This window comes from Coregonus lavaretus, assembly GCF_964263955.1.
Source record: "Coregonus lavaretus genome assembly, chromosome: 39".
Lineage (NCBI taxonomy): Eukaryota > Metazoa > Chordata > Actinopteri > Salmoniformes > Salmonidae > Coregonus > Coregonus lavaretus.
The window spans coordinates 23561881-23573258 of record NC_140026.1 but is presented as its reverse complement, the minus strand read 5'-3'; the positions used below and the strand labels follow the sequence as shown (position 1 = coordinate 23573258).

Below are 11378 nucleotides of genomic sequence, written 5' to 3'. Positions count from 1 at the left end.
CTTGATATGAAACTTTTAAGTGCCTCAGAAAGTATTCATACCCCTTGGCTTATTCCACATTTTGTTTTATTACAGCCTGAATTCAAAATTGATTTAAATATATATGTTTCTCAACCATTTACACACGAGTATGTGGACAACTACAAATACCTAGGTGTCTGGTTAGACTGTAAACTCTCCTTCCAGACTCACATTAAGCATCTCCAATCCAAAGTTAAATCTAGAATCGGCTTCCTATTTCGCAACAAAGCCTCCTTCACTCATGCTGCCAAACATGCCCTCGTAAAACTGACTATCCTACCGATCCTTGACTTTGGCGATGTCATTTACGAAATAGCCTCCAACACTCTACTCAGCAAATTGGATGTAGTCTATCACAGTGCCATCCGTTTTGTCACCAAAGCCCCATATACTACCCACCACTGTGACCTGTACGCTCTTGTTGGCTGGTCCTCACTACATATTCGTCGCCAAACCCACTGGCTCCAGGCCATCTATAAATCACAGCTAGGCAAATCTCTGCCTTATCTTAGCTCATTGGTCACCATAGCCACACCCACCCGTAGTATGCGCTCCAGCAGGTATATCTCACTGGTCATCCCCAAAGCCAACACCTCCTTTGGCCGCCATTCCTTCCAGTTCTCTGCTGCCAATGACTGGAACGAGCTGCAAAAATCTCTGAAGCTGGAGACTCTTATCTCCCTCACTAACTTTAAGCATCAGTTGTCAGAGCACCTTACCGATCACTGCACCTGTACACAGCCCTTCTGAAATTAGCCCACTCAACTACTTCATCCCCATATTGTTATTTATTTTGCTCATTTGCACCCCAGTATCTCTATTTGCACATCATCTCTTGCACATCTATCATTCCAGTGTTAATACTAATTGTAATTATTTTGCACTATGGCCTATTTATTGCCTTACCTCCATAACTTGCTACATTTGCACACACTTTATATATATGTTCTGTGGTATTTTTGACTTTATGTTTTGTTTTACCCCATATGTAACTCTGTGTTGTTGTTTTTATCGCACTGCTTTGCTTTATCTTGGCCAGGTCGCAGTTGTAAATGAGAACTTGTTCTCAACTGGCTTACCTGGTTAAATAAAGGTGAAATAAATAAAAAGTAATAAAAAGTCTCAAGAAGGCCAGTTTTATTGCTTCTTTAATCAGCACAACAGTTTTCAGTTGTGCCAACATAATTGCAAAAGGGTTTTCTAATGATCAATTAGCCTTTTAAAATGATAAACTTGGATTAGCAAACACAACGTGCCATTGGAACACAGGACTGATGGTTGCTGATAATGGGCCTCTGTAAGCCTATGTAGATATCCCATAAAAAATATGCAGTTTCCAGCTACTATAGCCATTTACAACAATAATGTCTACACTGTATTTCTGATCAATTCGATGTTATTTTAATGGACAAAAAAAATGCTTTTCTTTCGAAAACAAGGACATTTCTAAGTGACCCCAAAATGTTGAACGGTAGTGTATATATTAATAATAATACTTTTAGAATTTTCGTTTTTGGACATAAAAGACTGTAAAATCACTAGGAATTCACCTCAAAATGGTTTTAATTTAGGACATCTATTCTTAAGTATTTCCACTCATAAATAGAGAGATGTGATCGTGTACCAATGTAATCAAGGTTTAAAATGATTAGATTTTAGTCAAATACAATATCTGTTTGGGATTTTTGCGTCAATTTGCAAAGTACATATGATTTATACTTATGCTCCGGCCCCCTGACCATCCACTCAAGAAAAAATTGTCCAGTGGCTGAATCTAACAACAACAACGGCCCTCCCCGCCACTATTTTTGGTAAACAGCTGAGGGATGGGGTTGAAGAAATTGTTTGTAAGGGGGGCCGCGCTACAGAAGGCTATATAGATCCACCAATAGGGGACTAGTAAAGGCCCAGTGCACTACTTTTGTGAGAAATAAAACGTTTCAGGGGGTGATGCAGCACCCTCAGCACCCCTACTTCCCGCGGCTATGTACCCGGGACATCTCACGTGCTGGTAATCAGGTCCCTCTTGAGCCGAGTCCTAGGCCCAAAAATAAAAGGAAATTAGAGGTCAGTAGGAGTTGCCAAGTTTTACTGAGGGGCCAATTTAGCCAGGGGCTCTTTTAGCGAAAGGCCAGGCTCTCCCAGTCTCCTGCTGGATGATGCTCGTGACACCTTCGAATGGGTCCTTGCTATCCGGAATCCTTGGGACGTCCATACCCCATTGGAGTTTAAATTTAAAATGGTTAATGTAAGAGTTAAGGTAAGGGTTAGGGTTAGGTAAGGGTTATGGTTATGGTTATGGTTAAGGTTAGGGTAAGGGTAGGGGTTAAGGTAAGGGTTAGGGTTTAGGGTGGGGGCGTCCCCACGTAGCACTAACCCCTTCGAATGTCAGTGGCCCTATAATAAAAGTTTATTATAACAGCCAATTAACAAAAAAAAGCATTATGGGGTGTTTGTATTACATAATTTGCCCTTATTGAATGCTACAGAAGCTATGTAACGTTTTTATTAGGCTAACTCAAATCATTACCCTACATGCAAATGTTTTTTATATTCGCAATCGGCGTTCCAGTTCATCCCAAAGGTGTTCGATGGGGTTGAGGTCAGGGCACTGTGCAGGCCAGTCAAGTTCTTCCACACCGATCTCGACAAACCATTTCTGTATGGACCTCGCTTTGTGCAAGGGGGCATTGTCATGCTGAAACAGGAAAGGGCCTTCCCCAAACTGTTGCCACAAAGTTGGAAGCACAGAGTCATCTAGAATGTCATTTTATGCTGTAGTGTTAAGATTTCCCTTCACTGGAACTAAGGGGCCTAGCCCGAACCATGAAAAACAGCCCCAGACCATTATTTATCCTCCACCAAACTTTACAGTTGGCACAATGCATTTGGTCAGGTAGCGTTCTCCTGGCATCTGCCAAACCCAGATTCGTCCGTCGGCCTGCCAGATGGTGAAGCGTGATTCATCACTCAAATGACCATGTTTCCACTCCAATGACGGCAAGCTTTACACCACTCCATCCAACACTTGGCATTGCGCATGGTGATCTTAGGCTTGTGTGCAGCTGCTCTGCCATAGAAACCCATTTCATGAAGCTCCAGACAAACATATTGCTTCCAGAGGCAGTTTGGAACTCTGTAGTGAGTGTTGCAACCGAGGACAGACGATTTTTACATGCTAAGCGCTTCAACACTCTACAGTCCCGTTCTGTGATCTGAGCCATTGTTGCACCTATAAGTTTCCATTTCACAATAACAGCACTTACAGTTGACCGGGGTAGCTCTAGCAGGGCAGAAATTTGGCTATCTGACTTGTTGGAAAGTAGACTTTTGGCCATGTAGTGTATTTTCTGTTATTCTGTTTTTAACAAGTCAACAACTTGCTCTTTCTTCAATTTTACAGCCTCTATTATCACATCTCCCTAGAATATAGAGCTGGAGATGTTTCTTTAAAAAAAAGACATGATCATTCACACAGAATAATCTACACACTGCCTTGGCAACTGTACCTTCCTGAACAGCGCCTCTTTACAGTAACCCACCAACTGTACTGTACAAGCATCATGCGCATGGGCAGGGATCAGCAGGTAGGTGGAGCCAGCCCATTGTGCGAATCTTACGCAAGAATCGCGGAATCCTGATCAACCGCAGAGAGGCAATAATGTGGGCGATGGTGTATCCGTGTGACTCCTGTGTTTTTTCCAAGGTAGAGTGCTAAAGAGAGATGGGCGTGACAACGGGCTGTCTGGACCACGAATAGTTTCCGAGAGGAAAGAGCATCTCGCAGTCTCCACTGTACCCGATGACAAAGGAGAGGCAATGCCGACTGTCCGGCCGACTGTCCGGTCCAATGGTTGTTCCATCCAACATACCTTCGCAAGTGGTGTTTTAACAACGGCATGACGCCCGATATTGAGCCCGCACGGGGATTGACACAATCCAAAAGGGAATAAAAAATCAAACGGACCTCCTTCGGCACACATTAGCGGGTATTTATTTATTAATTTGCCAACCTGTTCAATTAGGCTACTGTCCATCAATGTGTGTTTTGGTGCTGAAGTGGGTTGACAATTGGCCTGTCTTATGTCTTTTATTTTCTTACATTCATGATAGGAGATAGGATAGGCTATTCTGTTGTCTGTGCGTGTGTGCTTGCGTGCTTGGTGATGTCTTATATTGTAGGATTTATTGTCTGTGCAGTGGATTCCCTCGTGTACTTCTCTGCCTCACAGACTGCTGTGCTACGGAGTAGAGAAACGTTAAACAAATAAGCAATTATTACAATGGGTAGGCTATTAACAAAAACACTAACCTCAGGAGGCCTAAAGATATTGTGATTACCAGCCCATCATAATCACTTTCCACCATAACATGTAATTTTTTAATATAGCCAATAGATTTTTCCTGCGATGGTTCTTTCAGCAAGCCAACATTAAACAAGGTTTTAATAGCTGCAATATGTATATCCAACTGAAATGTGATCTTCCATGCTTTTACGGCTATGATTATTATGAGCAAAATGACAAGTCCTTGTTAACAGTATGAAAAAAAAAATTATGCACTCACTAACTGTAAGTCGCTCTGGATAAGAGCGTCTGCTAAATGACTAAAATGTAAATGTGAATGTTAACATTACTGCGACTCCTTGGATAAAGCGATCATAGGCGTCCGTCGTGAGTATAACAGAGGGAGACGCAATCCTCTGCAATCTGGCCCCTGAAGGCACAGAGCAGAACCAGCCATGATCATGTTCTCAGTGCTCAAGTCAGTGTGTAGCCTAGTTGGTTTACATTACATATCAAAATATGTTTCGCTTAGCCTTATTGCATAGCTGAAGGACTCTGAGCATAGCCTATTTATTCTGGTTAGGTGTTTGGCAAACTATGTTATTTGGGGAGGCCTGCTTGATGAGAAAACAAAATCCTATACGCATGATGATAATGGGGACCAAGATGGCTCATAACTCCCTCATACTTTGGAGTACAAGTACACATTGTGTAACCTAGAAGTGTATAAATATTATTGACACACAAAAAAATATATATACTTTTTAAAGATAAAATAAGCTGTATAGATAGGTACGTCTTACTATAAACTTAAAAGATAAACAAAGGTCCCAGTCTAATAAATCTGTGTTAATTTGCCATATAGTGTATTATGTGCACAGTATAACACACACGCAAACAAACACACACACACACCCACTCTCACACACACACACACACACACACAAATCAAATCCAATGTTATTGGTCGCGTACACATATTTTGCAGATGTTATCGCGGGTGTAGTGAAATGCTTTGGTTCCTAGCTCCAACAGTGCAGTAATAGCCTACCGAACAATACAAAATAATACAAAGAAAGGAATTAAGAAATATAAAAATATTAGAACGAGCAATGTCAGAGTCTGGAATATAAATATATGTAGATGATGGTGTGTATACAGTAGACATTATGGACAGACACACACACACACACCACACACAAACACACACACACACACACACCACACACACACCAACACACACACACACAGCCTACACACAAACAACAGGTTTGGAGCATCTCATTCTCAATTTGTGTGTTCCATAACCAGTCTCCTATTCCCCATCATGGACTGTAGTCTTGCTGTAGTCTTGCTGTGCTTGTTAAAGAGGCCTTGCTGTTCTCCTCCTGTGTTCTCGCTAGAGCCTACTGGGAATCTGTCTGTTTTGTTTACAGTGAGGGAAAAAAGTATTTGATCCCCTGCTGATTTTGTACGTTTGCCCACTGACAAAGACATGATCAGTCTATCATTTTAATGGTAGGTTTATTTGAACAGTGAGAGACAGAATAACAACAACAAAATCCAGAAAAACGCATGTCAAAAATGTTATAGATTGATTTGCATTTTAATGAGGGAAATAAGTATTTGACCCCTCTGCAAAACATTACTTAGTACTTGGTAGCAAAACCCTTGTTGGCATAACAGAGGTCAGACGTTTCTTGTAGTTGGCCACCAGGTTTGCACACATCTTAGGAGGGATTTTGTCCCACACCTCTTTGCAGATCTTCTCCAAGTCATTAAGGTTTTGAGGCTGACGTTTGGCAACTCGAACCTTCAGCTCCCTCCACAGATTTCTATGGGATTAAGGTCTGGAGACTGGCTAGGCCACTCCAGGACCTTAATGTGCTTCTTCTTGAGCCACTCCTTTGTTGCCTTGGCCGTGTGTTTTGGGTCATTGTCATGCTGGAATACCCATCCACGACCCATTTTCAATGCCCTGGCTGAGGGAAGGAGGTTCTCACCCAAGATTTGATGCGGTGAAGTTGTCCTGTCCCCTTAGCAGAAAAACACCCCCAAAGCATAATGTTTCCACCTCCATGTTTGACGGTGGGGATGGTGTTCTTGGGGTCATAGGCAGCATTCCTCCTCCTCCAAACACGGCGAGTTGAGTTGATGCCAAAGAGCTCGATTTTGGTCTCATCTGACCACAACACTTTCACCCAGTTCTCCTCTGAATCATTCAGATGTTCATTGGCAAACTTCAGACGGGCCAGTATATGTGCTTTCTTGAGCAGGGGGACCTTGCATACGCTGCAGGATTTCAGTCCTTCACGGCATAGTGTGTTACCAATTGTTTTCTTGGTGACTATGGTCCCAGCTGCCTTGAGATCATTGACAAGATCCTCCCGTGTAGTTCTGATTCGTCACCGTTCTCATGATCATTGCAACTCCACGAGGTGAGATCTTGCATGGAGCCCCATGCCGAGGGAGATTGATAGTTCTGTTGTGTTTCTTCCATTTGCGAATAATCGCACCAACTGTTGTCACCTTCTCACCAAGCTGCTTGGCGATGGTCTTGTAGCCCATTCCAGCCTTGTGTAGGTCTACAATCTTGTCCCTGACATCCTTGGAGAGCTCTTTGGTCTTGGCCATGGTGGAGAGTTTGGATTCTGATTGATTGATTGCTTCTGTGGACAGGTGTCTTTTATACAGGTAACAAACTGAGATTAGGAGCACTCCCTTTAAGAGTGTGCTCCTAATCTCAGCTCGTTACCTGTATAAAAGACACCTGGGAGCCAGAAATCTTTCTGATTTAGAGGGGGTCAAATACTTATTTCCCTCATTAAAATGCAAATCAATTTATAACATTTTTGACATGCGTTTTTTCTGGATTTTGTTGTTGTTATTCTGTCTCTCACTGTTCAAATAAACCTACCATTAAAATGATAGACTGATCATTTCTTTGTCAGTGGGCAAACGTACAAAATCAGCAGGGGATCAAATACTTTTTTCCCTCACTGTATCTTTTTCCCACCCCAGTTTCCTCCTCCTTTTCTTCCTCTTCCCCCTATAGGGTAAATACACAACTTCATTAATACTGTTTACAACTTCAAAGAGTAAATACAGACAATCATAATGAGTAAGTTCCTCGCACTTAAACAGAATCCCATTCAAAATGCGTGCTTCACAGTCTTGTTAAATAGACTAGTGTCTACAGTCGCACAGATGAATCCTGCTTGACTGATGTTTACTCATACAGGCAGTCCGCTAGCTGGTTGTCTGCTGTGACACTGGGGAGAAAGAGAGAGCGAGAGAGGGAGGGAGGGAGGGAGGGAGGGAGGGAGGGAGGGAGGGAGGGAGGGAGGGAGGGAGGGAGGGACAGTGAGAATGAGTGACGGGGGAGAGAGGAGAGAGGTATAGTGAGAGGGTGAGAAATAGAGAGAGAGAAAGAGGAAAGGAGAAAAAGAGAGAGAGAGAGAGAGAGAGAGAGAGAGAGAGAGAGAGAGAGAGATGGTGAGTCAGAGTGTGTGTGGTACAGGGCGAGAGGTGATGAGGTAGCAGAGCGGCCCACCTGTGTGTCTTCTTGTAAAGCCAGAGGGGTCAAGCAGGTAGGTGGCGGTGGCAATAACACAGAGAGATTACATAAAAACGTATACTTACCGGCAAAATACTATGAAGTCTTAAAGGGATCCTTAGGCCAAGTGTAGGCCGAACCCATTTGAAACATTGAGATATTTGTATATTAACCCGGCATTTTAACTATTGAGATATGAACCCATTTGAACCTGACAAAGAGTAGTCTCAGTAAAGGAAAAGAACATCCTCAACTCTGAATCTTCTTAAAGTAAAAAGGGTGCTTGGAACCAAAAATCGATGACCAAAAAATTTAAATAACACCTGACAGAGACCCCAATGTGACTCTGGGGGAATACAATGTGTTGTCACTGAACAAGTGGCTCTGGATAAGAGCGTCTGCTAAATTATGTAAATGTTAATGGAAACAAGGGCCCCTTTCCGAGAACATACAGATAAAACTTGGACTAAGATGTAGTATGGGATGGATGGTTGAACCTGGTAATGGATTATGTTGTGGTTGTCGTCTCAGAGTTTGACTAAGCACTCTATTGAGCCTGTGTGTCAGCTTGATGTGAAATTAGGATTTCTTTACTCAGAATATTTGTCTCCTAGTGTAGAACATTGTTTGAGTGATTTTCCCAACCTGATTAAGGTGGAACCCTCTTGAAGTTTGTTGGAAAGCAAGAGAACACACGCACACACGTCTCTGAGGTGGTAATGTTGTTCCCTCTTCACTAAAGGCATCATAGCACCCACTGCACAGCACCGGCCGGTCACAGACATTCTCAGTCCGGCCCATTAGTACACAACACCAGTACTATCAGGCTTTGTGTCTGCTTCGATAACAGGTGACACCTTGGCCACCATAGACCATGACTGACCGTTGAATGGCAATCAATGCAATAACGCTGGTTGTGCCGACAGTGTAGTATGTCCTTATGTACCTGTGCATACTGTGTAGGCTAGATAGCCTCTATCAGCTAGCATTGGACATGGACTGGAATCGAGGTGGTGGTATGAATTTAAACATGCCGGTACAGTAGATTTACGGTAAATCTCAGTTTATCTCATGCCAAACATCTTGCTTTTCTTAGCAAGGTGCTAAATCTAAGTCCCTCATTGCCATGTTTTTGTCGTATTGCATACCAAGATAACATGTTGGAGATGGTATCACAGATACCATGACAGTACGGTCATTTGCAGCACAAATGTATTCACAGTGATATCCAGCATCAGGGAGATGCTGTCACTAGGCAATAACCTGGAATTCACTGCAGTACACTCTTAGAAGAAAAGGTGCTATCTAGAACCAAAAAGGGTTATTCGGCTGTCCCCCTAGGAGAACCCGTTGAATAACCCCTTTTAGTTCCAGGTAGAACTCTTTTGGTTTCAGGTAGAACCCTTTTGGTTTTTCCTATGGGGCAAGCCGCAGAACCCTTTTCGAACCCTTTTTTCTAAGAATGTAGTAATAACCCTACTACAAGCAATGATAGTGGCACTATTGTGCAAACAGTAGCACCACTGCTACGAATGTTAAACCACATACCATAACTGAACAGAAATTGTCACCTCTATAATCTTATACTACTGATATGATAGTGGCTCCATTTCTCCAGATATGGTAGAAAATAAAAAATACATGTAAAAAATGTCTGGAAAGGAGTCAAATGTGATCAATGTTGTCAGGAATTCATAATTTATTCCTGAGATCATTTCCTGGTGTGTATATTTAGCTCTCTGTTCATTTGTTACTGGATGGAGATGGAAGAGCTTCACCCCTCCATTTCACTCCTCTCTCATTTTCCCTTCTCTCTCTCTCTCTCTCTCTCTCTCTCTCTCTCTCTCTCTCTCTCTCTCTCTCTCTCTCTCTCTCTCTCACCCACACACACTCACCCTTCCCCTGCAGTAGGAGGAGAGAGAATTGTGGGTGAATTGTGGTGAAGAAGAGGGAGGGAGACATTTAGAGAGCCAGAAGAGGGGGAGTTAAGGTTGAAGGATGTTCTTAATAAAACCAACCAAAGAGAATATAATAAACGTTAGATAACGTTGTGATCCCCTGTGTAATAACTGCAATGGAAACCGTGAAACATGTCGCTATGTTCTCCTTTGTGTCTGTTGACCTGTGTATTATCAGTGGTTGTTATTCCTTTCTAGTCCCTATAGCTACCACCCCCACCATCCCAGTCTTTTACAATGGACTGCATTTCTCTCTTTCTCTCTCTCTCTATTATTCCCTTTCCCTTTGTCTTCCTTTGTCACACAGCTTTTCTTTGTTTCTCTCCCCCCCTCTGTCTCTTTCTCTCATAACCCCCTCCCACCCTCTACCTCTCTCCCTCTCCCTCTCTCTATGTCTCTCTCTCTCTCCACTCCCAGGTTGTGGCGGTAGGTTGATTAGAAAGTGCGTGGCAGAGAACAGGTAATCCATCACCCTGCCGAACCCCCTGCACCGGCGAGCATGCGCACACACGCTGTCTCACGCGCACACGCCCCCCACACACCGTAAACTGTGTCCCCTCTCTCAGTCCCGTCGTCTGTCTGCCTCCATCCCTCCTATTCACATTGTCCATCTCTGGTTTCCCATTTTTTCCCATCATGCTTTATGTCTGTCTGTGCTTGTACACGTCAGTGCAAGGTATCTTGTGTCTCTACCTCTGTCTCTCTTCACCTCTCTCCCAATCCTCCTCATCCATCCATCCAGCCATCCACCCATGTCGCCATGGTTTTTCTATTTCAGTCTCATCCTCCTCTCCCTATTCAACCCCTCCCCTCCCTCTTTCTTTCACTCCCTTTCTACCTCCCCTGTGTCCGTTCTCTCTCTCCATCCCCCTCCTCTAACACTCCATCTCCCAGACATAGCAATGGAGAGCCGTAATGAAATGGCAACCGCCTGCCTAAATCTGCTCTCTGTCATCCATCATCTCATTACGAGGGGATGTTCACTGTGTTGGCCTCCGATTAGACGTGTTTATATTGAATAAAGTCTAATGTTCACGTCGTGATGCAATTGACAACTCGCCGGAACAGCTGTGGTCCCCATGCTCTTTGTCTGGTCTGGCCGTTCATTTTGAGGGATGGGGCTTTGAGGTTTGAATGCACAAACTCAAGATTATATAGGATATCAGACACATAGAAATAGAATGGGAATGTCAGTTCCAGTAAATCTAATTCTATGATCAGACATAATTTGTACTTCTGGGGGAAGAGAACATATAGCAGAGTTGGAATTCCAGTCTGTTTATAACCATAACATTATGCTTTTTGTTGTGGTGTAGGTATGCCATATTCATGATTCATAAATAGTCAACAAGGCATTGGTCTATTATGGCTGGCTGTGTGATGTCACTGGCTTCATTGGATTCGTGGTGTAGGTGGTCTCGCCCACTTTTGATCAATAATAGGGTATTTATAATCAACATTGGCATAGAACCTCTGTTCGCCTCATTGCCAACACAGATAGGGAATGTAGAGATTTGTTTTACTTGTGCTCATTTGCAAATGGCAAAGGATCTAAAT

At 43.1% G+C, this 11378-nt stretch overlaps 1 protein-coding gene across 1 annotated transcript in view; it reads left to right on the top strand.

Annotated features, from left to right (window-relative positions):
- The first annotated feature begins 3734 nt into the window (after positions 1-3734).
- Positions 3735-11378, top strand: part of peli3 (pellino E3 ubiquitin protein ligase family member 3) — a 19536-nt gene continuing 11892 nt past the window's right edge. The window contains exon 1 of the mRNA XM_084156037.1: positions 3735-4010. The gene's annotated coding sequence lies outside the window, so the exon portion shown is untranslated. The remainder of the gene's footprint in view (positions 4011-11378) is intronic.